The sequence below is a fragment of the Microcaecilia unicolor genome, chromosome 14 (genome assembly GCF_901765095.1).
Source record: "Microcaecilia unicolor chromosome 14, aMicUni1.1, whole genome shotgun sequence".
NCBI lineage: Eukaryota > Metazoa > Chordata > Amphibia > Gymnophiona > Siphonopidae > Microcaecilia > Microcaecilia unicolor.
In genome coordinates, this window is record NC_044044.1 from 374,944 (window position 1) to 401,049 (window position 26,106).

Genomic DNA, 26,106 nt, shown 5'->3' on the forward strand with positions numbered 1-26,106 from the left:
TGGAGTACAATATTCCCCGGGGGGAGGGGCTGGGCCTCCTGGGGTTCCCTTACGGTGAAACGCCAACAAAATTCACAGACTAACTTAACCCCATAGGGTCCCAGTGAGGCTGATGTCTTGGAATGTATCTGGGATTTCTTCCCCGATTAAACGGACCAAGATATTAGCCCAGTTGAAGCGTCACAAGGTCTCAATTGCATGTCTCCAGGAGACGAAGTTGAGTGACAAAGAACATGAGAAGCTAAAACAGCAATGGGTGGGAGAGTGCTTTTACTCATCATCGGGAGCAAAAAGAAGTGGTGTAGCGATCTTGATTAGAAGGGGAGTCCTGTGCCAGCCCAAACTGATATATAAAGATCGGGAGGGTAGAGTGGTCCTGATCCGCTTGACAATGTTCGGACAGCAGTTGTATTTGTGTGCGGTGTATGGACCAAATGTATATTCACCCCTGTTTTTTCAATCTCTGGTTTCCCTGGGCCTGCGATACTCTGATGCACCCTGGGTGTGGGCGGGAGATTTCAATCAGGTATTGGACCCAGAGGTGGATAGATCCAGGGGAACCCTGCGAAGTGAGAGAAGGGGAGAGAGGGGGCTTTCGGCTCTGTGCCAGTCCCTAAATTTAGTAGATCCATGGAGACTGTTTCATCCCTCCACAATAGATTTTACTCACCAGTCTAGGGTTCACCATTCGTGGTCTAGGCTGGATTATATTCTGGTGCAACGCTCCTTGTTCTCTCAAATTACTCAGGCTGAGATAGGCCCTATGGAAATCACTGACCACTCCCTGATATGGACAGAATTGCAGTTTAATGCTCCCGGGGAACAATCATACTATTGGAGATATCCCGCTTATTTACATAAAGATAAAACATTCAATGAATATATAAAGGCTCAGTGGGAACAATACATTCTAAACAATCAAGACTCCTGTGACTCCCCAATAATTCTATGGGAAGCCTCGAAAGCAGTTTTGCGGGGGGCCATCATTGCCTATATGAGTGCTAGAGCAAAAAGATTAGCTGCGGGAATAATTAGACTAGAACGCACCCTACGTTCAGTAAAGGCACAATACTTGCAGAACCCCTCTTCGGAAGCGAGTGATCTACTGTCCTCCACTAGAGTTGCTCTGAATTCCTTAATCCATGAGCAAACTCAAAGGAGACTAACAGTAAGGGGATTTAATTACCGTAGATATGGGAATAGACCCGGAAAACTGTTAGCACAAATGGCGAGGGCACGTAGTCAGAGAAAATTGGTAGCATCAATATTGACCCCCCAGGGAGACAAGATCTATTCTACAGAAGGGATTGCTCAGGTGTTCCATGACTATTTTTCTAGATTATACTCAGGCGAGGGAGACTTTACAGATATGGCAGTGGAAGACTACCTAGTAGATGCAGGGTTACCCCGCCTTTCCCCTTTGGCCCAGAGAGTCCTCATGGAACCGTTGCGGGCACAGGAAGTCCAGAAGGTGCTGAAGTCTCTCCCCCTGGGCTCTGCCCCGGGCCCAGATGGGTTTTCAGCTGAATACTATAAAACTTTGCCCCCTCAGTTTATAAGCACTTTCATTGACTACTTGGAAGAAGTGATAGAACGAGGAGAGCTACCCTTGGGGAGCAACGAAGCTTTAATTACTTTAATTCCAAAACCGGGCAAACCGAGTGATAGAGTGGAATCATACAGACCCATCTCCCTTATTAATGTGGACCTTAAAATCTTGGCCCGGATCTTAGCAGATCGGTTAGCCCCCTGTATGAATGCACTGATTGGGGAACATCAAGTGGGATTTATGAGGGATAGAAACTCAGTGCTCAATGTACGTAAAGTACTTTTGACAATTGCGCATTGCCATGCCGCAGACATTGACCTGTTGCTAGTCAGCTTGGATGCCGAGAAGGCGTTCGACAGAGTGCGGTGGGACTATTTATTCCAGGTACTATCATACGTGGGAATAGGAGGCTGGTTTCTAGAAGCAATTAAAGTACTGTATAGAGAGCCTGTAGCCAGACTTCTAATTAACGAAACAAGGTCCCCTCCACTGCAGATCAAAGCTGGTACCAGACAGGGATGCCCCCTCTCTCCTCTATTATTTTTACTATATGTAGAGCCATTGCTACGTACTTTAGAGAAAGACCCAGATATATGTGGGGTGCCTCTACCGGGTCAACGGGTAAAGGTCTTATCCTTTGCGGACGATATTCTGTTAACTTTGACCCATCCCCAGCGGTCTCTCCCCAGAGTCCTGGCTGCCATTGACGAGTTTGGATTATATTCAGGTCTTAGTTTGAATTTGCAGAAATCCACAGCACTCCCATCCAAAGCAGAGATTCAGTTGAATTGGGAGGGCCCTTTCCCCTTACAGTGGGCACAGGAAGAGGTGACTTACTTGGGGGTAAGGATTCCCATGGATTTGCACTCACTATACTCACGAAATATGGTACACCTGAAGAGGCGGGTGGCCCGGTCCCTCCAGGGCTGGCAGGACCTCCCAGTTTCATTGATGGGTAGAGTAGCACTCTATAACATGGTCCTTTTCCCTGTGTGGCTATATGCTTTCCAAACCCTACCTATGTTTTTGTCCGTTAGGGATGAAAAATGGTTGAAGGCAAAGTTAAACTTATTTTTGTGGCAAGGGAAACGGGCGCGCATGACCATAAACAGAGCCATCCTTCCAAGAATTAAAGGGGGACTGGGATTGTTGGATCTTCGCTTGTTCTCTGTGGCAAGTAACATGCGCCACATATCGGACTGGTTTAGGTCCACTAACCACTTCTCCCTCGCAGCGACAGAGACTAGCTGGTTGGGTTCTCTACACTTTTCAAATTGGCTACACCAGGGTCAGAGACCACCCTCGAGTTTGGGAATGGCGGGCCCTGTGCTCTGTCCACTACGCCAGGCTTGGAGATGGTTATGTAAGTTCTTTAGTCTTAACAAATCGATCTCTCCTTTACTATCATTACGGGGTAATCCGGAATTCCCAGTGGGAGACACCTCTAGAACATTCCGTGAATGGGAGGCCAAGGGAATCTCCTTTCTGCATCAGGTGATAACAGATAAGGGCGAGATAAAAAGGCTTCCTGAAATCACCAGAGAGTTTCATTTACACAGAACTGATACATTTGCATTTTTACAACTTCAACACTACGTGCACTCTCTGCCCAAGAAAGACTTATCCATGGAAGTGTATGAATGTTTTAATTCAATGTTTGGTCTTGATGCACGACTACGGATCCCCTTAAAGTACTTTCATGCACATTTGAGAGACCATCTGCACTCTTCAGATTTCGACCGGGTGGCACAGCAATGGACAGTGGAATTGTCTACACAAATAACCCCGGAGACCATTAAGACTATCTTGGCTGGAACCTATAAATTGACTGAAAATGTTAGCTGGTGGGAAATTCAGTACAAGTTTGTTTTTCGCCTACACATCTCTCCCAGGAGGGCATTCCGGGCCACATTGTGTGAATCAGACCGCTGTCGCAGATGTGGGAAGGAAAATGCCCATTTGAGTCACATGTTCTGGTCTTGCCCCGCCATTCAACAATTCTGGATAGCCTTGGCGTCACACATTTCGTCTATGTGGCAGGTGAGATGGCGACATACTCCTTCTCAATTATTTGGAGTCTATACTATACACGGACAATCTAAGCCAGGCTTACGTGCCTTCTTACATAGATCTGTATTGATGGGGAAAAAAACAATCTTACAACAATGGATGACATCGGACACCCCCACCATAGCCCAATGGCGTTCATTCATGATCTATATGTGCTCATTTGAACGCAGCGGGATTGCAGACTTGGCAGGGACTAAGGGAAACCTTTTTTGTACAGCCTGGGCACCCTTTTGGGACACATTGACTTCAGTAGCCCGCAGCAGAATCTTAAATTCCTGAAGAGGGAGAGGGGGGAGGGTGGGGTAGAAATGGGAGGGGGGGGGGAGGGGAGAAAATGTTGAAAATGTTGAAATCTTGGTACTTGTATAAGATAAGACGGGCCAATTTTGTACTTGTTATATTTCTTTTTCCATGATCTGTGCCCGGCTTTTGTACTTTATGTTAATAAAGATGAGTTTAAAAAAAAAAAAAAACAAATAAGATGGATCGCTGCCAGAAGAGAAACCGCTGCCAAAACAGATAAGCGCAGGTTCTGTTGCCCCATCTCCTTGCATGGCCGTGGGACCTGCTGATATCAGAAAACACGGTATACGGGAAAGAAATTCTGTAAGTTGAACCTTTAAAGTCGTCATCCTTCCAAAATGTCTATATGCGTGCGTGAGTGAGTGCTTGCACAGGAGGAAGAAGAGGAGGCGCCATAAATTGTCTGTTATCTTTCTTTTTTTTTACCGTCGGTATCCCTTCTCTTCCTTGTCTTTTATTTTCCTGCCAGATCTTACCATTTCCAGACAGTATCCATACAAGAAGGCTGATTGGTATTGTTTGATTTTATTCCTCCTGCTTTATGTTTAGCTCCGCACAATGAATAGACTAGCCTGTCCGCGATCACAGGGCTCTGCCTGGTGATTAAATCTATCTTTTCTTACTTACCGAAAGTAAATGCAGTGAAAAAAATGTTGGGTCTACATAGAGAGGGCTGTGAAAGAAAAAGGTTGAGCACCAGGGTAGAGTACACTTCTGGGGAATGTCTCTTTAAGTCTATAATGGTAGACGTGTTGGTGCAATGAACAGAAGAGTGGTTATTTGCCACAAAGACAAGGCATTTCTGCTTCTTTGAAAGCAACCACTCCAGGGCCCTGTGCTCAGAATCATTCTTACGGATTAGAAGACGTGAAGAAACACAGAGTCAGGAGATGATGTGGGAGAAGAAGGCGGTTATTAAGAAGTAGCAGGCTTTGGGCATAGGCATGACCGTTTTCTCCACAGGCGCGGACGAGAAGCTTTGAGAGGGTCATGACCACGAGCACCTGCAGACAGCAGCTTCAATCAAGTGGTAGTCATTTCCGAGTGGTTAAGGCGATGGACTAGAAATCCATTGGGGTCTCCCTGCGCAGGTTCAAATCCTGCTGACTACGGGGTTGCAAAATTCCTCTTACTAGTAGAGGATTATTTTTTTCTCTCTTTAGCAAGCCTTGCAGTTCATAGGGTCAAATCCCTTCACGAATCTTCCAACACTGAAGCAGCAGTCCAGCAAAGCAAAAAATGATTTCAAACTATTTCGCAATGAGATCAGACCAAGCCAAATGGAACACCTCAACAAGTCATGCCACATGGTAGGCTGCCACCGACCCAATGTGAAGCACGTTCCTGTGGGAAAAAGCTTTTCAGATCGTATCGCTAGTGCTTTTTCGACTGCAAAAACTTTTCAGAAAGCACTGGCGACCAATAGAGACCACCACAGTGCACAGGAACTCGAACTAGATTGTGTAGGTAAACATCTCGCAAGCTAAGGAGCTGCAGCAATCCAGCGTCAATGGCAGGGAGACTGGCCTTTACTGGTCTTGAAAACTTGGATGCGTGAACACAAAATCTCCTCGCTGCCCACGAGGTAATCCGCAACAACACCTGTATGCCAAGGCTGTAAGTTTTGAAACAGAAGGAGCAGCGGGTCATAGAGGTTACACACGGGAAACACAGCCACGCTCTTAGGCAGCCAGCCACTTTGAACAGCATGGACGCATGCAAACGGGTGGAAGGTGCAGCCCAGGACACTGCCTTATAAACAAATAAGATGGATCACTGTCAGGAAAGAAACTACTGGAGAAACAGAAACACGCAGATTCTGTAAGAAAGACCAGGAAAGAGATATTACCCCTTCCCGCCGCGGGCCGTGGGACCTGCGGATATCAGAGAACACAGTATAATGGAAAGAAATTCTGTAAAGTCTTCACACTTCCAAAGGGCCTGTATACGTGAGTGAATGCTTGCATAGGAGAGGCAAGTGGAGGCTCCATTAGCTGTTGTTTCCCTTTCTTTTTTACCATCGCTAGCCCTTCTCTTTCTCGTCTTTTCTTTTCCTGCCAGTTCTTGTCATTTCCAGACCGTTAGCCAGAGAAGAAGTCTGATTGGTATTGCTTGATATTATTCCTCCTGTCTAAGATCACATGGCTTTGACAGCTGATGAAATCTACCCTTTCTTTCTTCCCCAAAGTAAATGTATTGAAACATCTTTGGTATGCATATAGAGGGCGTTGAAAGAAATAAGGTGAGAGCAGGGGTAGAGTACTCTTCTTGGGAACGTCTCCATAAGTCTATAATGGTAGACGTGTGGACTTTCCAAGTCCTGGTGCAATGAACAGAAGAGTGGTTATTTGCCACAAGGACAAGGCATTTCTGCTTCTTTGAAAGCAATCACTCCAGGGCCCTGTGCTCAGAATCGTTCTTACAGATTTGAAGACGTGAAGAAACACAGAGTCAGGAGATGATGAGGGAGAAGAAAGCTGTTAATAAGAAGTAGCAGGCTTTGGGCATAGGCATGTCCTTTTTCTCCACAGGCGCGGACAAGAAGCTTTGAGAGGGTCATGACCACGAGCACCTGCAGAGAGCAGCTTCAAGCAAGTGGTAGTCATGGCCGAGTGGTTAAGGCGATGGACTTGAAATCCATTGGGGTCTCCCTGCGCAGGTTCAAATCCTGCTGACTACGGTACAGCAAGGATGTCTTACTAGTGGAGTTTTGATTTTTATACCCCTTTTTCGGAGGGAAGTCTTATAGTTCATGTGGCCAACTCCCTTCACGAATCTGAAAACTACTGAAGCTGCAGTCCAGCAAAGCACAAAAGGATTTCAAGCTAATTTCTAATGAGATCAGACCAAGCCAAATGGAACATCTCAACAAGTCATGCCCCATGGTAGGCTGCCACCAACCAAATCTGAAGCAAGTTCCTGTGGGAAAAAGCTTTTCAGATCGTATCGCTAGTGCTTTTTCGACTGCAAAAACTTTTCAGAAAGCACTGGTGACTAATAGAGCACACCTCAGTGCACAGGAACTCAAAGTAGATGCTTTAGGTAAACATCTCCCAACCTAAGGAGTCGCAGCAATCCAGCGTCAGTGGCACGGAGTCTGGCCTCATAATGGTCTTGAAAAATTGCATGCGTGAACACAAAATCTCCTCGCTGCCCAAGAGGTAATCTGCAAGAATCGCTGTAAGCCAGTACTGTACATTTTGAAAGCAGAAGGAGCAGAGGATCGTAGAAGGTACACAGCGGGAACAGGAACACGCTCTTAGGCCGTCAGTCACCTTGAACGGCATCGACGAATGCAGACCCGTGAAAGGTGCAGCCCAGGACACTGCCTTAAAAACAAATAAGATGGATCGCTGCCAGAAGAGAAACCGCTGCCAAAACAGATAAGCGCAGGTTCTGTTGCCCCATCTCCTTGCATGGCCGTGGGACCTGCTGATATCAGAAAACACGGTATACGGGAAAGAAATTCTGTAAGTTGAACTTTTAAAGTCTTCATCCTTCCAAAATGTCTATATGCGTGCGTGAGTGAGTGCTTGCACAGGAGGAAGAAGAGGAGGCGCCATAAATTGTCTGTTATCTTTCTTTTTTTTTACCGTCGGTATCCCTTCTCTTCCTTGTCTTTTATTTTCCTGCCAGATCTTACCATTTCCAGACAGTATCCATACAAGAAGGCTGATTGGTATTGTTTGATTTTATTCCTCCTGCTTTATGTTTAGCTCCGCACAATGAATAGACTAGCCTGTCCGCGATCACAGGGCTCTGCCTGGTGATTAAATCTATCTTTTATTACTTACCGAAAGTAAATGCAGTGAAAAAAATGTTTGGTCTACATAGAGAGGGCTGTGAAAGAAAAAGGTTGAGCACCGGGGTAGAGTACACTTCTGGGGAATGTCTCTTTAAGTCTATAATGGTAGACGTGTTGGTGCAATGAACAGAAGAGTGGTTATTTGCCACAAAGACAAGGCATTTCTGCTTCTTTGAAAGCAACCACTCCAGGGCCCTGTGCTCAGAATCATTCTTACGGATTAGAAGACGTGAAGAAACACAGAGTCAGGAGATGATGTGGGAGAAGAAGGCGGTTATTAAGAAGTAGCAGGCTTTGGGCATAGGCATGACCGTTTTCTCCACAGGCGCGGACGAGAAGCTTTGAGAGGGTCATGACCACGAGCACCTGCAGACAGCAGCTTCAAACAAGTGGTAGTCATGGCCGAGTGGTTAAGGCGATGGACTAGAAATCCATTGGGGTCTCCCTGCGCAGGTTCAAATCCTGCTGACTACGGGGTTGCAAAATTCCTCTTACTAGTAGAGGATTATTTTTTTCTCTCTTTAGCAAGCCTTGCAGTTCATAGGGTCAAATCCCTTCACGAATCTTCCAACACTGAAGCAGCAGTCCAGCAAAGCAGAAAATGATTTCAAACTATTTCTCAATGAGATCAGACCAAGCCAAATGGAACACCTCAACAAGTCATGCCACATGGTAGGCTGCCACCGACCCAATGTGAAGCACGTTCCTGTGGGAAAAAGCTTTTCAGATCGTATCGCTAGTGCTTTTTCGACTGCAAAAACTTTTCAGAAAGCACTGGCGACCAATAGAGACCACCACAGTGCACAGGAACTCGAACTAGATTGTGTAGGTAAACATCTCGCAAGCTAAGGAGCTGCAGCAATCCAGCGTCAATGGCAGGGAGACTGGCCTTTACTGGTCTTGAAAACTTGGATGCGTGAACACAAAATCTCCTCGCTGCCCACGAGGTAATCCGCAACAACACCTGTATGCCAAGGCTGTAAGTTTTGAAACAGAAGGAGCAGCGGGTCATAGAGGTTACACACGGGAAACACAGCCACGCTCTTAGGCAGCCAGCCACTTTGAACAGCATGGACGCATGCAAACGGGTGGAAGGTGCAGCCCAGGACACTGCCTTATAAACAAATAAGATGGATCACTGTCAGGAAAGAAACTACTGGAGAAACAGAAACACGCAGATTCTGTAAGAAAGACCAGGAAAGAGATATTACCCCTTCCCGCCGCGGGCCGTGGGACCTGCGGATATCAGAGAACACGGTATAATGGAAAGAAATTCTGTAAAGTCTTCACACTTCCAAAGGGCCTGTATACGTGAGTGAATGCTTGCATAGGAGAGGCAAGTGGAGGCTCCATTAGCTGTTGTTTCCCTTTCTTTTTTACCATCGCTAGCCCTTCTCTTTCTCGTCTTTTCTTTTCCTGCCAGTTCTTGTCATTTCCAGACCGTTAGCCAGAGAAGAAGTCTGATTGGTATTGCTTGATATTATTCCTCCTGTCTAAGATCACATGGCTTTGACAGCTGATGAAATCTACCCTTTCTTTCTTCCCCAAAGTAAATGTATTGAAACATCTTTGGTATGCATATAGAGGGCGTTGAAAGAAATAAGGTGAGAGCAGGGGTAGAGTACTCTTCTTGGGAACGTCTCCATAAGTCTATAATGGTAGACGTGTGGACTTTCCAAGTCCTGGTGCAATGAACAGAAGAGTGGTTATTTGCCACAAGGACAAGGCATTTCTGCTTCTTTGAAAGCAATCACTCCAGGGCCCTGTGCTCAGAATCGTTCTTACAGATTTGAAGACGTGAAGAAACACAGAGTCAGGAGATGATGAGGGAGAAGAAAGCTGTTAATAAGAAGTAGCAGGCTTTGGGCATAGGCATGTCCTTTTTCTCCACAGGCGCGGACAAGAAGCTTTGAGAGGGTCATGACCACGAGCACCTGCAGAGAGCAGCTTCAAGCAAGTGGTAGTCATGGCCGAGTGGTTAAGGCGATGGACTTGAAATCCATTGGGGTCTCCCTGCGCAGGTTCAAATCCTGCTGACTACGGTACAGCAAGGATGTCTTACTAGTGGAGTTTTGATTTTTATACCCCTTTTTCGGAGGGAAGTCTTATAGTTCATGTGGCCAACTCCCTTCACGAATCTGAAAACACTGAAGCTGCAGTCCAGCAAAGCACAAAAGGATTTCAAGCTAATTTCTAATGAGATCAGACCAAGCCAAATGGAACATCTCAACAAGTCATGCCCCATGATAGGCTGCCACCAACCAAATCTGAAGCAAGTTCCTGTGGGAAAAAGCTTTTCAGATCGTATCGCTAGTGCTTTTTCGACTGCAAAAACTTTTCAGAAAGCACTGGTGACTAATAGAGCACACCTCAGTGCACAGGAACTCAAAGTAGATGCTTTAGGTAAACATCTCCCAACCTAAGGAGTCGCAGCAATCCAGCGTCAGTGGCACGGAGTCTGGCCTCATAATGTTCTTGAAAAATTGCATGCGTGAACACAAAATCTCCTCGCTGCCCAAGAGGTAATCTGCAAGAATCGCTGTAAGCCAGTACTGTACATTTTGAAAGCAGAAGGAGCAGAGGATCGTAGAAGGTACACAGCGGGAACAGGAACACGCTCTTAGGCCGTCAGTCACCTTGAACGGCATCGACGAATGCAGACCCGTGAAAGGTGCAGCCCAGGACACTGCCTTAAAAACAAATAAGATGGATCGCTGCCAGAAGAGAAACCGCTGCCAAAACAGATAAGCGCAGGTTCTGTTGCCCCATCTCCTTGCATGGCCGTGGGACCTGCTGATATCAGAAAACACAGTATACGGGAAAGAAATTCTGTAAGTTGAACTTTTAAAGTCTTCATCCTTCCAAAATGTCTATATGCGTGCGTGAGTGAGTGCTTGCACAGGAGGAAGAAGAGGAGGCGCCATAAATTGTCTGTTATCTTTCTTTTTTTTTACCGTCGGTATCCCTTCTCTTCCTTGTCTTTTATTTTCCTGCCAGATCTTACCATTTCCAGACAGTATCCATACAAGAAGGCTGATTGGTATTGTTTGATTTTATTCCTCCTGCTTTATGTTTAGCTCCGCACAATGAATAGACTAGCCTGTCCGCGATCACAGGGCTCTGCCTGGTGATTAAATCTATCTTTTCTTACTTACCGAAAGTAAATGCAGTGAAAAAAATGTTTGGTCTACATAGAGAGGGCTGTGAAAGAAAAAGGTTGAGCACCGGGGTAGAGTACACTTCTGGGGAATGTCTCTTTAAGTCTATAATGGTAGACGTGTTGGTGCAATGAACAGAAGAGTGGTTATTTGCCACAAAGACAAGGCATTTCTGCTTCTTTGAAAGCAACCACTCCAGGGCCCTGTGCTCAGAATCATTCTTACGGATTAGAAGACGTGAAGAAACACAGAGTCAGGAGATGATGTGGGAGAAGAAGGCGGTTATTAAGAAGTAGCAGGCTTTGGGCATAGGCATGACCGTTTTCTCCACAGGCGCGGACGAGAAGCTTTGAGAGGGTCATGACCACGAGCACCTGCAGACAGCAGCTTCAAACAAGTGGTAGTCATGGCCGAGTGGTTAAGGCGATGGACTAGAAATCCATTGGGGTCTCCCTGCGCAGGTTCAAATCCTGCTGACTACGGGGTTGCAAAATTCCTCTTACTAGTAGAGGATTATTTTTTTCTCTCTTTAGCAAGCCTTGCAGTTCATAGGGTCAAATCCCTTCACGAATCTTCCAACACTGAAGCAGCAGTCCAGCAAAGCAGAAAATGATTTCAAACTATTTCTCAATGAGATCAGACCAAGCCAAATGGAACACCTCAACAAGTCATGCCACATGGTAGGCTGCCACCGACCCAATGTGAAGCACGTTCCTGTGGGAAAAAGCTTTTCAGATCGTATCGCTAGTGCTTTTTCGACTGCAAAAACTTTTCAGAAAGCACTGGCGACCAATAGAGACCACCACAGTGCACAGGAACTCGAACTAGATTGTGTAGGTAAACATCTCGCAAGCTAAGGAGCTGCAGCAATCCAGCGTCAATGGCAGGGAGACTGGCCTTTACTGGTCTTGAAAACTTGGATGCGTGAACACAAAATCTCCTCGCTGCCCACGAGGTAATCCGCAACAACACCTGTATGCCAAGGCTGTAAGTTTTGAAACAGAAGGAGCAGCGGGTCATAGAGGTTACACACGGGAAACACAGCCACGCTCTTAGGCAGCCAGCCACTTTGAACAGCATGGACGCATGCAAACGGGTGGAAGGTGCAGCCCAGGACACTGCCTTATAAACAAATAAGATGGATCACTGTCAGGAAAGAAACTACTGGAGAAACAGAAACACGCAGATTCTGTAAGAAAGACCAGGAAAGAGATATTACCCCTTCCCGCCGCGGGCCGTGGGACCTGCGGATATCAGAGAACACGGTATAATGGAAAGAAATTCTGTAAAGTCTTCACACTTCCAAAGGGCCTGTATACGTGAGTGAATGCTTGCATAGGAGAGGCAAGTGGAGGCTCCATTAGCTGTTGTTTCCCTTTCTTTTTTACCATCGCTAGCCCTTCTCTTTCTCGTCTTTTCTTTTCCTGCCAGTTCTTGTCATTTCCAGACCGTTAGCCAGAGAAGAAGTCTGATTGGTATTGCTTGATATTATTCCTCCTGTCTAAGATCACATGGCTTTGACAGCTGATGAAATCTACCCTTTCTTTCTTCCCCAAAGTAAATGTATTGAAACATCTTTGGTATGCATATAGAGGGCGTTGAAAGAAATAAGGTGAGAGCAGGGGTAGAGTACTCTTCTTGGGAACGTCTCCATAAGTCTATAATGGTAGACGTGTGGACTTTCCAAGTCCTGGTGCAATGAACAGAAGAGTGGTTATTTGCCACAAGGACAAGGCATTTCTGCTTCTTTGAAAGCAATCACTCCAGGGCCCTGTGCTCAGAATCGTTCTTACAGATTTGAAGACGTGAAGAAACACAGAGTCAGGAGATGATGAGGGAGAAGAAAGCTGTTAATAAGAAGTAGCAGGCTTTGGGCATAGGCATGTCCTTTTTCTCCACAGGCGCGGACAAGAAGCTTTGAGAGGGTCATGACCACGAGCACCTGCAGAGAGCAGCTTCAAGCAAGTGGTAGTCATGGCCGAGTGGTTAAGGCGATGGACTTGAAATCCATTGGGGTCTCCCTGCGCAGGTTCAAATCCTGCTGACTACGGTACAGCAAGGATGTCTTACTAGTGGAGTTTTGATTTTTATACCCCTTTTTCGGAGGGAAGTCTTATAGTTCATGTGGCCAACTCCCTTCACGAATCTGAAAACACTGAAGCTGCAGTCCAGCAAAGCACAAAAGGATTTCAAGCTAATTTCTAATGAGATCAGACCAAGCCAAATGGAACATCTCAACAAGTCATGCCCCATGGTAGGCTGCCACCAACCAAATCTGAAGCAAGTTCCTGTGGGAAAAAGCTTTTCAGATCGTATCGCTAGTGCTTTTTCGACTGCAAAAACTTTTCAGAAAGCACTGGCGACTAATAGAGCACACCTCAGTGCACAGGAACTCAAAGTAGATGCTTTAGGTAAACATCTCCCAACCTAAGGAGTCGCAGCAATCCAGCGTCAGTGGCACGGAGTCTGGCCTCATAATGGTCTTGAAAAATTGCATGCGTGAACACAAAATCTCCTCGCTGCCCAAGAGGTAATCTGCAAGAATCGCTGTAAGCCAGTACTGTACATTTTGAAAGCAGAAGGAGCAGAGGATCGTAGAAGGTACACAGCGGGAACAGGAACACGCTCTTAGGCCGTCAGTCACCTTGAACGGCATCGACGAATGCAGACCCGTGAAAGGTGCAGCCCAGGACACTGCCTTAAAAACAAATAAGAGGGGGGTCACGTGATGCTCTAGGAAGAGAAAGACGTGTTCCCGCGTCCTCCTAGGCCCCGACGACAATAATTATAACTAAGCACTGAAAAAAGAAACAAAAGAACGCGGAGAAGCGCAAAGGCAGAGGATAAACATATGGAAAGATATTTAAACTCGCCACAACCAGCTATGACGAGCAGGTCCGTGAAAAAAGAAAGAGAAAAACTGAAAGCGGCAAGCAGCGTGGAAGAGAGCCAGAAAGCAGACAGTAGCGGCTCGTTCACAGAGGAGCAATTAAGACAATTAACAGCAGCTGTGAGTGTTGCGTTGGACCAGAAATTAGAAAAATTATATGCACAAGTGTCTGGTTTGGAATCGCGGACGGCAGATGCAGAGCAAAGGCTGGGGGAGCTCGAGCGTCGAGTATCGGAGGCAGAGGACGAGGCGGGGCCTGGGGCGCAGAAAGCGGACAAAATGGCCGCCGCATTGACAACCTTACAGGCCAAAGTTGACGACCTAGAAAACAGGTCGCGGCGAGGAAATCTGAGAATTGTGGGGCTCCCCGAAACAGTGTCAGATAACATGCTGCCGACTGCTCTGGAAAAATGGTTGACAGAGGAATTTGCACTCTCAGATCATTCGGGGAAACTGTGCTTAGAGAGAGCACACCGAATTGGCAAAAAACAGGAAGGGAAACAGACCCCAAGAACAGTGATCATTAAAATACATAATTATGTACATAAGGATGAAATTTTACGGGGCTCCCGACTTAAACGGAATGAGCTGAGATATGATGGGCACCAATTACGAATTTTCCAGGACTATTCTATGGCCCTACAAGAAAAACGCCGGCGGTTCACGCCACTCTGTCAGCAGCTGCACGAGGCACAGGTGCCGTTCATGCTGATTTACCCTGCAATATTGAAATTAAAGGTTGAAGGACGATGGAAGCAATTCACAGACATTGCAGATGCACAAAAACAAGTACAGGCACTGGTGGTATCGAGAAAGAGTCCGGAGCAGACAGAGGAGAAGTAACATAAGCGGACGACAGCTTTTAAAAAGGTATAATTTAAAGGTTATCCAATGAGGCCTTGCTTAGATATTTCACACAAGCGGAATCAGTGCTTGATTAATTTAACATAATAGGAAAGGGGCTGGTTGGGAGGACGCGGGAAACCCCAACATCCCATAATACAAATGGGATACAGGGTATTGAGAAAGGGGGGAAGAAAGGGGCACTTAAGGGGTACAGGGAAAGAGGGGGGGAAGGGAAAAGACAAGAGCAAAAAGACCACGAGTCACATAGGGAGTGGTTGGACACACAGACTACACAACGCCACAGTAGACGGGGAACAACATGGGAATCCTAGGGGGAGGCTGGGCTCCCTGGGTTTAAAGATGGAAAATACGATGATTCATTCAATGATACCAAGAAGCAATGGCCAAGCAGACTGATGGGATTACACGCATAATATCATGGAATGTATGTGGGATAACTTCCCCGATTAAGAGGACAAAGATCTTAAATGCGCTTAAACGGCACAAAGTGGGAATAGCATGTATTCAGGAAACTAGATTATCAACAACAGAACTTAAGAAACTACAACGAAATTGGGTGGGAGAGGTTTTCGGTTCCCCAGCAGTAGGAAGACGAGGAGGGGTAGCAATATTAGTACACAAATCAGTAATGGCAAAGGCCAAATTCCTCTTAGCAGATGAAGAGGGACGGTATGTGGGAATTAAATTGAACCTACAAGGGCAGGAATATATGCTACTAGCGGTGTATGCCCCGCAGACGGGCGGGAGAGCATTCTTTGCAGACCTGTTTGCGAAATGCCAGAGCCGGGGATCAGAGCCAATAATTGTAGCAGGGGATATGAACCAGGTTCTAGATCCGGATCTGGATAAAACGGGACATATACAGAATAAAGATCTGGGGCCGGGAATACTTGGGACCTTTTGCGAGGGCCTGGGGTTGGTAGACCCCTGGCGATTAACACACGAGGGAGAGCGCGACTACACGCATACCTCGAGATCACATGGAACACAATCCAGAATCGATTATATTTTGGTGACATCTGAAATATTCTCACGAATTAGAGGAGCGGAGGTAGGCCCGGAAGAGATTTCAGACCATGCCATGATTTGGGTAGACATTGAACCACAACCATACTACCGAGGGCTGGGGGGTTGGCGATTTCCCTCGTACTTGCAAACTTCTCCAGAGTTTGTAGAATTCTTGAAAGGCAAGTGGGAGGAATTTGCGCAGCATAATAAAGAACATGTCAACACACCAGGCCTTTTTTGGTACGCCGCCAAGGCGGTGCTCCGCGGAGAAGTGATAGCCTACGTTTCTAGGAGAAATAGGAAAATAGCGCAAAAAATAATAGATCTAGAACGTAGGGTTAAAATAGCCAAGAGAAGATACACTGAAACCCCTAATAGAGCGCTATTTGACTCCTTGATCTCCACTCGTGTGGAGCTTAATTCATTACTACAAGATAGGTATAATAAGGCCACGCTCACGCGCAAGTATAATCTACAAAGGTTCGGGGATAGGCCGGGAGGAATGCTGGCGCGTCTGATAAAAGGCTCTCGTAGGCCGCATATGATTGCACAGATAAAAACCCCAACAGGTAACCTAACAACAGACCCAGAGCAGATAGCAGAGACCTTTCATAAACATTTCTCCCAGCTTTATGCTGGAGAGAGGGAAAGAACGGAACAACAAGATATGATTAGGACATATTTAGAAAGGTCAAGGCTGCCACAGCTAACAGAAGGTCAGAAAGATACCCTAGACTCCCCACTGGGAGCAAAAGAGGTGCTGAGGGCTATACAGGCATTGAAACTCCATTCCGCCCCAGGTCCAGATGGATTCTCGAGTGAGTTTTATAAGTTGCTCCGGACACAGGTAGTGGGGCCCCTAATGAACTTATATGAGGAGGTGGTGGAGGCAGAGCAGTTCCCAATGCACGCAAATGAAGCATCAATAAGTTTAATTCCAAAACCTGGGCGAGACATGGTAGATCCTGCTGCTTATAGACCCATATCGCTCATAAACGTTGACATAAAGATTCTCTCGAGGATCATGGCTGAACGTCTAGCACAGGTGATACCCTCGATAATCAGGGAGGAACAAGTAGGGTTTGTAAGGGGAAGGCACTCTGTCATCAATGTCAGGAAACTGATTGCAGCGATGACGGTAGCGTCAGAAGGAGCTTCTAAGGGACTAGTAATTAGCCTAGACGCGGAACGCGCTTTCGACAGAGTTGCATGGCCTTTCATGTATGAGACTTTGAGATGGATTGGAGTGGGGGGCTGGCTTATTGGGGCAGTAAGAGCACTATATGCGGACCTGAGAGCCAGACTGCGGGTAAATGGAGTTCGAACAAATGAAATAATGATAGGCAGAGGGACTAGACAGGGCTGTCCACTATCTCCACTGCTCTTTATATTAGTGCTAGAGCCACTATTGTGCTGCATTAGAAACAACCCAGGTATTAAAGGCATGTTAGTGGGCGAGACAGTGCTTAAACTCCTGGCATATGCAGATGACCTTTTGTTAATGATAGATGACCCTCAAACATCAGTGCAGGACCTGCTCCAGGAGATTGAATATTACGGCAGCTTATCTGGGTTCAAATTAAATTTGGATAAATCCTTGGCTCTGGCCCTCACAGAGGGAGTTCAAGCTGAGTGGGTGGGTCCCTTTCCATTTCAATGGGCCACAGACCGGCTGAAATATCTGGGAGTGGAGGTGCCGATACAGCTATCGACACTCTATAAGATAAATGTGAGACCTTTGTTAACAGAAACGAGACGATTATTAGGAATGTGGGAGTCCTGCCCCCTCACATTGACGGGACGTATAGCTTTGTTTAACATGATGATAGTGCCCAAATGGCTGTACAAATTCCAAGTGTTACCCTTACATCTACAGGGGAGAGAGGAGAAAGAGCTAAGCAGGATGCTGAGGAAATTTCTGTGGTGTAATAAACGGCCCAGACTGCCGTTGGAGGTATTATATAAACCCAAAGAGCATGGAGGAATGGGGTTGCTCAACGTAAGATATCTCACCATTTCTTGCACAATGAGACATGTTAGGGACTGGTTAACAGGCAACCAACACTTTACAAACACATTACTAGAGGCCTCATTGGAACCTAAAATGCACCTGAGCTGTTTACTACATACATCTGGGAAGAACCCCGAGGCGAGGTCCCCGATGAATTGGTTTGTGCGCTCAGCAAGAGCAATGTGGCGGTGGTTGTGCAAGCGACATGGTTTCTCTGCAGCGGCGACGCCTTTTGTTTCTTTGAAAGGGAATCCTGATTTCCCGGCAGGGACATTGGAGCGGACCTTTGTGCACTGGAGGGAGAAAGGGATTCATTATTTATATCAAGTGCTAAATACAGAGGGACAAGTCAAGAACCTGGAGGAACTAATAAGAGACTATGACATTTCGTCTAAAGACTTTTACGCACACGCACAAGTGCGGCATTATGCCCGATCACTGGGAGCACTTAACTTAAGTGAGGATGTGCAGGATATAATCACAACAGCCTTGACGTTGGGGGCCCAAAACGTGGTTCCCTTGCGTTTCCACCATAGAAATTTGCTGGACACCACCGAGGACATTGACTATGTCAAACTAGCAGAGAGCTGGTCGAGAGACCTAGAAATTGTAATAACCGTGGATATGATTCAGAACTTTTTGTTGAGTAATTTACGCAGGTCTACCTTCATACGACAGTGGGAGCAGCAATACAAGTTCATTATGCGACTATATATAGCACCAATCAGAGCATTGAAAGCGGGCTTCGGTACAGGAGAATGCCCAAAGTGTGGAGAAGCACAGGCGACCTTGGGTCACATGTTTTGGTGGTGTCCGGAGATTCATCAGTTCTGGACACAGATACTTGCGGAATCCGGACGGTACTGGAGACGGAAAGTAACCGTCAGTGTGCTGGTGCTGTTCGACATTTTTAGTATAGAACAACCGGTGCCGTCGGGACTTACGGGGTTCCTACAACGAGTGACCCGGATGGGGAAAAAAGCAATCCTTTTAAAATGGAGAGAGGAGCAAGCCCCGACCAGAGACATGTGGAAGTCTAAAATGTCAGAACTGTTACATCTGGAACTCTGTGGCATTGTTCCATTAATAAATCAAGAGAAAGACCCAGGAACATTTAGGAAGATCTGGGGGAGATACTGGAACACAATGCATCCAACAACCAGGCGCCAAATCCTTTACAAGCTTAAAGGCTGGAAGCAAAACAAAGATCTGCCTGTCACGGATTAAGGCTGGAACAGCCCGTGTCAATCCAGTTTTTTCCTCATTGTAAAAGGACTGGGGGGAAGAGAAAGTGAGAGAAGAGACAGTTGAATAAGTCAGGGGAAGTAGCATATTAAAGTATCACGGATACAAGTTAGATAATAATAGCCGTATTATAACAGCTAATGTTCATGATGTAGTAATATAACAAGTTCCTTTTCTTAAGGTATTAGGCTCTTGGATGGGATGAGAGGGAGGGAGGGAGGAGAAAGGGTGGGGGGGCGGGAGGGAGGGGGCATAGATAAAATAAAGATGGAAGAAATGTTGAGTTCTCTAACACCATATGAAACAAATGTTTAATAAGAGAAATGTTGAGAATGCTGTTTATTCAATGTTATGGTTGGTATTTCATCAATAAAAATTATTGAAACTAAAAAACAAATAAGATGGATCGCTGCCAGAAGAGAAACCGCTGCCAAAACAGATAAGCGCAGGTTCTGTTGCCCCATCTCCTTGCATGGCCGTGGGACCTGCTGATATCAGAAAACACGGTATACGGGAAATAAATTCTGTAAGTTGAACCTTTAAAGTCTTCATCCTTCCAAAATGTCTATATGCGTGCGTGAGTGAGTGCTTGCACAGGAGGAAGAAGAGGAGGCGCCATAAATTGTCTGTTATCTTTCTTTTTTTTTACCGTCGGTATCCCTTCTCTTCCTTGTCTTTTATTTTCCTGCCAGATCTTACCATTTCCAGACAGTATCCATACAAGAAGGCTGATTGGTATTGTTTGATTTTATTCCTCCTGCTTTATGTTTAGCTCCGCACAATGAATAGACTAGCCTGTCCGCGATCACAGGGCTCTGCCTGGTGATTAAATCTATCTTTTCTTACTTACCGAAAGTAAATGCAGTGAAAAAAATGTTTGGTCTACATAGAGAGGGCTGTGAAAGAAAAAGGTTGAGCACCGGGGTAGAGTACACTTCTGGGGAATGTCTCTTTAAGTCTATAATGGTAGACGTGTTGGTGCAATGAACAGAAGAGTGGTTATTTGCCACAAAGACAAGGCATTTCTGCTTCTTTGAAAGCAACCACTCCAGGGCCCTGTGCTCAGAATCATTCTTACGGATTAGAAGACGTGAAGAAACACAGAGTCAGGAGATGATGTGGGAGAAGAAGGCGGTTATTAAGAAGTAGCAGGCTTTGGGCATAGGCATGACCGTTTTCTCCACAGGCGCGGACGAGAAGCTTTGAGAGGGTCATGACCACGAGCACCTGCAGACAGCAGCTTCAAACAAGTGGTAGTCATGGCCGAGTGGTTAAGGCGATGAACTAGAAATCCATTGGGGTCTCCCTGCGCAGGTTCAAATCCTGCTGACTACGGGGTTGCAAAATTCCTCTTACTAGTAGAGGATTATTTTTTTCTCTCTTTAGCAAGCCTTGCAGTTCATAGGGTCAAATCCCTTCACGAATCTTCCAACACTGAAGCAGCAGTCCAGCAAAGCAGAAAATGATTTCAAACTATTTCTCAATGAGATCAGACCAAGCCAAATGGAACACCTCAACAAGTCATGCCACATGGTAGGCTGCCACCGACCCAATGTGAAGCACGTTCCTGTGGGAAAAAGCTTTTCAGATCGTATCGCTAGTGCTTTTTCGACTGCAAAAACTTTTCAGAAAGCACTGGCGACCAATAGAGACCACCACAGTGCACAGGAACTCGAACTAGATTGTGTAGGTAAACATCTCGCAAGCTAAGGAGCTGCAGCAATCCAGCGTCAATGGCAGGGAGACTGGCCTTTACTGGTCTTGAAAACTTGGATGCGTGAACACAAAATCTCCTCGCTGCCCACGAGGTAATCCGCAACAACACCTGTATGCCAAGGCTGTAAGTTTTGAAACAGAAGGAGCAGCGGGTCATAGAGGTTACACACGGGAAACACAGCCACGCTCTTAGGCAGCCAGCCACTTTGAACAGCATGGACGCATGCAAACGGGTGGAAGGTGCAGCCCAGGACACTGCCTTATAAACAAATAAGATGGATCACTGTCAGGAAAGAAACTACTGGAGAAACAGAAACACGCAGATTCTGTAAGAAAGACCAGGAAAGAGATATTACCCCTTCCCGCCGCGGGCCGTGGGACCTGCGGATATCAGAGAACACGGTATAATGGAAAGAAATTCTGTAAAGTCTTCACACTTCCAAAGGGCCTGTATACGTGAGTGAATGCTTGCATAGGAGAGGCAAGTGGAGGCTCCATTAGCTGTTGTTTCCCTTTCTTTTTTACCATCGCCAGCCCTTCTCTTTCTCGTCTTTTCTTTTCCTGCCAGTTCTTGTCATTTCCAGACCGTTAGCCAGAGAAGAAGTCTGATTGGTATTGTTTGATATTATTCCTCCTGTCTAAGATCACATGGCTTTGACAGCTGATGAAATCTACCCTTTCTTTCTTCCCCAAAGTAAATGTATTGAAACATCTTTGGTATGCATATAGAGGGCGTTGAAAGAAATAAGGTGAGAGCAGGGGTAGAGTACTCTTCTTGGGAACGTCTCCATAAGTCTATAATGGTAGACGTGTGGACTTTCCAAGTCCTGGTGCAATGAACAGAAGAGTGGTTATTTGCCACAAGGACAAGGCATTTCTACTTCTTTTGAAAGCAATCACTCCAGGGCCCTGTGCTCAGAATCGTTCTTACAGATTTGAAGACGTGAAGAAACACAGAGTCAGGAGATGATGAGGGAGAAGAAAGCTGTTAATAAGAAGCAGCAGGCTTTGGGCATAGGCATGTCCTTTTTCTCCACAGGCGCGTACAAGAAGCTTTGAGAGGGTCATGACCACGAGCACCTGCAGAGAGCAGCTTCAAGCAAGTGGTAGTCATGGCCGAGTGGTTAAGGCGATGGACTTGAAATCCATTGGGGTCTCCCTGCGCAGGTTCAAATCCTGCTGACTACGGTACAGCAAGGATGTCTTACTAGTGGAGTTTTGATTTTTATACCCCTTTTTCGGAGGGAAGTCTTATAGTTCATGTGGCCAACTCCCTTCACGAATCTGTAAAACACTGAAGCTGCAGTCCAGCAAAGCACAAAAGGATTTCAAGCTAATTTCTAATGAGATCAGACCAAGCCAAATGGAACATCTCAACAAGTCATGCCCCATGGTAGGCTGCCACCAACCAAATCTGAAGCAAGTTCCTGTGGGAAAAAGCTTTTCAGATCGTATCGCTAGTGCTTTTTCGACTGCAAAAACTTTTCAGAAAGCACTGGCGACTAATAGAGCACACCTCAGTGCACAGGAACTCGAAGTAGATGCTTTAGGTAAACATCTCCCAACCTAAGGAGTCACAGCAATCCAGCGTCAGTGGCACGGAGTCTGGCCTCATAATGGTCTTGAAAAATTGCATGCGTGAACACAAAATCTCCTCGCTGCCCAAGAGGTAATCTGCAAGAATCGCTGTAAGCCAGTACTGTACATTTTGAAAGCAGAAGGAGCAGAGGATCGTAGAAGGTACACAGCGGGAACAGGAACACGCTCTTAGGCCGTCAGCCACCTTGAACGGCATCGACGAATGCAGACCCGTGAAATGTGCAGCCCAGGACACTTTTTTTAAAAACAAATTAGATGGATCGCTGCCAGAAGAGAAACCGCTGCCAAAACAGATAAGCGCAGGTTCTGTTGCCCCATCTCCTTGCATGGCCGTGGGACCTGCTGATATCAGAAAACACGGTATACGGGAAAGAAATTCTGTAAGTTGAACCTTTAAAGTCTTCATCCTTCCAAAATGTCTATATGCGTGCGTGAGTGAGTGCTTGCACAGGAGGAAGAAGAGGAGGCGCCATAAATTGTCTGTTATCTTTCTTTTTTTTTACCGTCGGTATCCCTTCTCTTCCTTGTCTTTTATTTTCCTGCCAGATCTTACCATTTCCAGACAGTATCCATACAAGAAGGCTGATTGGTATTGTTTGATTTTATTCCTCCTGCTTTATGTTTAGCTCCGCACAATGAATAGACTAGCCTGTCCGCGATCACAGGGCTCTGCCTGGTGATTAAATCTATCTTTTCTTATTTACCGAAAGTAAATGCAGTGAAAAAAATGTTTGGTCTACATAGAGAGGGCTGTGAAAGAAAAAGGTTGAGCACAGGGGTAGAGTACACTTCTGGGGAATGTCTCTTTAAGTCTATAATGGTAGACGTGTTGGTGCAATGAACAGAAGAGTGGTTATTTGCCACAAGGACAAGGCATTTCTGCTTCTTTGAAAGCAACCACTCCAGGGCCCTGTGCTCAGAATCATTCTTACGGATTAGAAGACGTGAAGAAACACAGAGTCAGGAGATGATGAGGGAGAAGAAGGCGGTTATTAAGAAGTAGCAGGCTTTGGGCATAGGCATGACCGTTTTCTCCACAGGCGCGGACAAGAAGCTTTGAGAGGGTCATGACCACGAGCACCTGCAGAGAGCAGCTTCAAACAAGTGGTAGTCATGGCCGAGTGGTTAAGGCGATGGACTAGAACTCCATTGGGGTCTCCCTGCGCAGGTTCAAATCCTGCTGACTATGGGGTTGCAAAATTCCTCTTACTAGTAGAGGATTATTTTTTTCTCTCTTTGGCAAGACTTGCCGTTCATAGGGTCAAATCCCTTCACGAATCTTCCAACACTGAAGCAGCAGTCCAGCAAAGCAGAACATGATTTCAAACTATTTCACAATGAGATCATACCAAGCCAAATGGCACACCTCAACAAGTCATGCCACATGGTAGGCTGCCACTGACCCAATGTGAAGCACGTTCCTGTGGGAAAAAGCTTTTCAGATCGTATCGCTAGTGCTTTTTCGAATGCAAAAACCTTTTTAGAAAGCACTGGCGACCAATAGAGGCCACCACAGTGCACAGGAACTCAAACTAGATTGTGTAGGTAAACATCTCGCAAGCTGAGGAGCTGCAGCAATCCAGAGTCAATGGCAGGGAGACTGGCCTTTAATGGTCTTGAGAACTTGGATGCGTGAACACAGAATCTCATCGCTGCCCACGAGGTAATCCGCAACAACACCTTTATGCCAAGGCTGTAAGTTTTGAAACAGAAGGAGCAGCGGGTCATAGAGGTTACACACGGGAAACACAGCCACGCTCTTAGGCAGCCAGCCACTTTGAACAGCATGGACGCATGGTGGAAGGTGCAGCCCAGGACACTGCCTTATAAACAAATAAGATGGATCACTGTCAGGAAAGAAACTACTGGAGAAACAGAAACACGCAGATTCTGTAAGAAAGACCAGGAAAGAGATATTACCCCTTCCCGCCGTGGGACCTGCGGATATCAGAGAACACGGTATAATGGTCTATAATGGTAGACGTGTGGACTTTCCAAGTCCTGGTGCAATGAACAGAAGAGTGGTTATTTGCCACAAGGACAAGGCATTTCTGCTTCTTTGAAAGCAATCACTCCAGGGCCCTGTGCTCAGAATCATTCTTACAGATTTGAAGACGTGAAGAAACACAGAGTCAGGAGATGATGAGGGAGAAGAAAGCTGTTAATAAGAAGTAGCAGGCTTTGGGCATTGGCTTGTTCTTTTTCACCACAGGCGCGGACAAGAAGCTTTGAGAGGGTCATGACCATGAGCACCTGCAGAGAGCAACTTTAAGCAAGTGGTAGTCATGGCCGAGTGGTTACGGTGATGGACTTGAAATCCATTGGGGTCTCCCTGTGCAGGTTCAAATCCTGCTGACTATGTTACAGCAAGGATGTCTTACTAGTGGAGTTTTTATTTTTATACCCCCTTTTCGGAGGGAAGTCTTATAGTTCATGTGGCCAACTCCCTTCACGAATCTGTAAACACTGAAGCTGCAGTCCAGCAAAGCACAAAAGGATTTCAAGCTAATTTCTAATGAGATCAGACCAAGCCAAATGGAACATCCCAACAAGTCATGCCCCATGGTAGGCTGCCACCAACCAAATCTGAAGCAAGTTCCTCTGGGAAAAAGCTTTTTAGATCGTATCGCTAGTGCTTTTTCGACTGCAAAAACATTTTCAGAAAGAAGTGATGACTAATAGAGACCACCACAGTGCACAGGAACTCGAATTAGATTGTGTGGGTAAACATCTCGCAAGCTAAGGAGCTGCAGCAATCCAGAGTCAATGACAGGGAGACTGGTCTTTAATGGTCTTGAAAACTTGGATGTGTGAACAGAAAATCTACTCGCTGCCCATGAGGTAATCTGCAACAACACCTGTATGCCAAGGCTGTAAGTTTTGAAAGCAGAAGGAGCACTGGGTCATAGAGGTTACACATGGGAAACACAGCCATGGTCTTAGGAAGCCAGCCACTTTGAACAGCATGGACGCATGTAAATGCGTGGAAAGTGCAGCCCAGGACACTGCCTTATAAACAAATACCACTGCTCTTGTGTCACAAGGTCACTCTTCTAGTGGTTGGCCTGGGTTGCACCAGCTTAGCTTGCTGGTTTTCTCCTCTGACATGCTCCTTCACCACATGTGTGGCTCCACATAAGAGGAGCTTAGCTTGCCATTTGTCTAATCTGGAATACACACCTCCAGCATGTGTTTACCTCCAGGTGCGAAGAGAGAGAGACTGACCCCAACCTGCCAGCCAGGTTGGGCTCTTGGGGTCTTTCTCTCCATTGGGCTCTTGAGATGGTTTCTTTTCATGCTCTCCAATCACTTTCACATGGATAATCCAACAAAACATTGTACCACTGCTCTTTTGTCAGTAGATCACCCTTCCAGTGGTTGGCCTGTGTTGCACCTGCTTAGCTTGCTGGTTTTCTTCTCTGACATACAGCTTCACCACATGGGGTGAGCTTGGCTTGTTATTTGTCTAATCTGGGATACACACCTCCACCACACGTTTGCCTCCAGATGGGGAGAGAGACTGACCCCAACCTGCCAGGTGTGGCTGGCAGGTTGGGGTCTTGGGGTCTTTCTCTCCATTGGGCTCTTGAGATAGTTTGTTTTCATGCCCTCCAATCACTTTCACATGGATAATCCAAAAAAAGATTACACCACTACTCTTGTGTCACCAGGTCATCCTTCCAGTGATTGGCCTGGGTTGCATCTGCTTAGCTTGTTGCTTTTTTTCTCTGACATACACCTTCACCACATGTGTGACTCTGCATATGGTGAGCTTAGCTTGCCATTTGTCTAATCTGGGATACACATCTCCACCACATGTTTGCGTCCAGATGGGGAGAGAGAGAGACTGACCCCAACCTGCCAGCCAGGTTTTGGTCTTGGGGT

General features: G+C 46.2%; 10 non-coding genes across 10 annotated transcripts; all 10 read left to right on the plus strand.

Moving 5' to 3' along the window:
- The first annotated feature begins 4,952 nt into the window (after positions 1-4,952).
- Positions 4,953-5,034, plus strand: TRNAS-AGA. The gene has a single exon. It is a non-coding gene; the product is annotated as a tRNA-Ser (tRNA).
- A 1,486-nt stretch (positions 5,035-6,520) lies between these two features.
- On the plus strand, positions 6,521-6,602 carry TRNAS-UGA. Its single transcript has one exon. It is a non-coding gene; the product is annotated as a tRNA-Ser (tRNA).
- Positions 6,603-8,119: 1,517 nt separating this feature from the next.
- On the plus strand, positions 8,120-8,201 carry TRNAS-AGA. The gene has a single exon. It is a non-coding gene; the product is annotated as a tRNA-Ser (tRNA).
- A 1,486-nt stretch (positions 8,202-9,687) lies between these two features.
- Positions 9,688-9,769, plus strand: TRNAS-UGA. The gene has a single exon. It is a non-coding gene; the product is annotated as a tRNA-Ser (tRNA).
- Positions 9,770-11,285: 1,516 nt separating this feature from the next.
- TRNAS-AGA lies at positions 11,286-11,367 on the plus strand. Its single transcript has one exon. It is a non-coding gene; the product is annotated as a tRNA-Ser (tRNA).
- Positions 11,368-12,853: 1,486 nt separating this feature from the next.
- TRNAS-UGA lies at positions 12,854-12,935 on the plus strand. The gene has a single exon. It is a non-coding gene; the product is annotated as a tRNA-Ser (tRNA).
- A 7,224-nt stretch (positions 12,936-20,159) lies between these two features.
- On the plus strand, positions 20,160-20,241 carry TRNAS-AGA. Its single transcript has one exon. It is a non-coding gene; the product is annotated as a tRNA-Ser (tRNA).
- A 1,487-nt stretch (positions 20,242-21,728) lies between these two features.
- TRNAS-UGA lies at positions 21,729-21,810 on the plus strand. Its single transcript has one exon. It is a non-coding gene; the product is annotated as a tRNA-Ser (tRNA).
- A 1,518-nt stretch (positions 21,811-23,328) lies between these two features.
- Positions 23,329-23,410, plus strand: TRNAS-AGA. The gene has a single exon. It is a non-coding gene; the product is annotated as a tRNA-Ser (tRNA).
- A 1,090-nt stretch (positions 23,411-24,500) lies between these two features.
- TRNAS-UGA lies at positions 24,501-24,582 on the plus strand. Its single transcript has one exon. It is a non-coding gene; the product is annotated as a tRNA-Ser (tRNA).
- The last annotated feature ends 1,524 nt before the right edge of the window (positions 24,583-26,106 follow it).